Source organism: Macrobrachium nipponense, chromosome 9 (assembly GCF_015104395.2).
Source record: "Macrobrachium nipponense isolate FS-2020 chromosome 9, ASM1510439v2, whole genome shotgun sequence".
Classification (NCBI taxonomy): Eukaryota; Metazoa; Arthropoda; class Malacostraca; order Decapoda; family Palaemonidae; genus Macrobrachium; species Macrobrachium nipponense.
In genome coordinates this window covers 108,871,071-108,872,875 of record NC_061110.1, presented here as the reverse complement: position 1 = coordinate 108,872,875, position 1,805 = coordinate 108,871,071, and positions in this window count along the sequence as shown.

Genomic DNA, 1,805 nt, shown 5'->3' with positions numbered 1-1,805 from the left:
CACAAGGCAATAATGCCCAATTCCAACTCCTCTCTCTCCTCTCTCTCTCTCTCTCTCTCTCTCTCTCTCTCTCAGAATGGGAGGGGTGTCCAATCAAACTAGCTTCTCACAAGGCCATAATTTCCAACTCTCTCTTCTCTCTCTCTTCCTCTCTCCTCTCTCTCTCTTCCCTTCTTCAAAGCTGTATGATTACTTACAAGAAAAACGAACTCTTCAAGTAAACAGGTTTAAAACAACTATCTAGTTTCTTTGGTCAAACGCAGTTCGTTTTCTTCTTCAGTACCTTAAAAACTACTCTCTCTCTCTCTCTCTCTCTCTCTCTCTCTCTCTCTCTTTGAGAACGATCCGCACTCGTGCCTGGTAGGTTTAAAACGTGGTTTAGTAATTTCGCGTTTCGTTTTTTTTTGCTTTGCCATTTAATAGGAAATCTGATAATCCGTAGATCTCACTTAGCCAAGCCCCGTAATGGCCTTTTTTTTTTATCTTATTTTTATTATTATTATCATTATTATACAGAGGAGGTACAAGCGCATCATTCGGTCATGCTCGAGTGACGAAGTTCCACACGCATCATGAGCATTTATGGTCGATGGTGTCGTTAATATTTTAATAATTGGATAATCAAATTCTAATTGCTTTCTTGCACTTTATTGATTCTTTTCTTTTTCATGGTGTAAATATATATATATATATATATATATATATATATATATATATAGTATATATATACATATATATATATATATATATATATATATATATATATATTTACACCATGAATATGAAAATGAATTCAAAGTGCAAGAAAGCAATTAGAATTGGATTATCTAACTATTAATATATATATATACTATATATCATATATATATATATATATATATATATATATTTATTTATTTATAATATATATAAAAGCAGTATAGCTATTACTAGAATTCACAGTAAAGAAAATGAAATCGGCGTTACAATATTCATGGACATAACGTCTGAAAATGCAAAAGAATTGTTCGATATAAATTAAATATGTATCATGTCTTTGAATTCTATAAATTATCATAATTTCAGTAACACTGAAATACATAGATATTAATGACAGTTACGATATTCAAATCAGCCTGCTGCTGAAAATTTTTTTTAAAGAATTCTACGTACCGTTGAATAACTACACTCTGGGTTATATATAAATACTGCCAATGCAAAATGAAATAACCTGTTATCAGATACAATTTCAGGTAAGTGGGGAAACTGACTGACAAAAAGCGAAGGAAACCTTGGGAAACCCTGTGTGCAAAGACAAACTACAAGAACGCAGATCTCACACGATGTTTATCTGTTTACCGGATCCCATATAAAAAATAAAAAATAAAAAAACCACGCCTCTCTACGCGAACCTTGAAATTAAAAATAGACGAGAAAGAACTATCAAGGAAAGAAGTTCTGTCATCGTCGATTCACGTCTTAATTGGAAGGAAGACGACCTTGTTCATTCCATTCCACCCGGCCTTCCACGAATTCGACTGCGATCCTGGACTTTTCGTATAAAAGAAGGCACCGAGGCGAGAGGAGTTCATATCTCCCCAGGTGTTCCTTGGAGCTTCAAGATGGTAAGCTGCTCTCTCCTTCTCCCTTACTATATATATATATATATATATATATATATATATATATATATTATATATATATATATACATATATATATATATATATATATATATATATATATATATATATATATATATATATATATATATATATATATATTCACTAATTCCTACAATAAGCCGTTTCCGTTTCCCAAACAGACG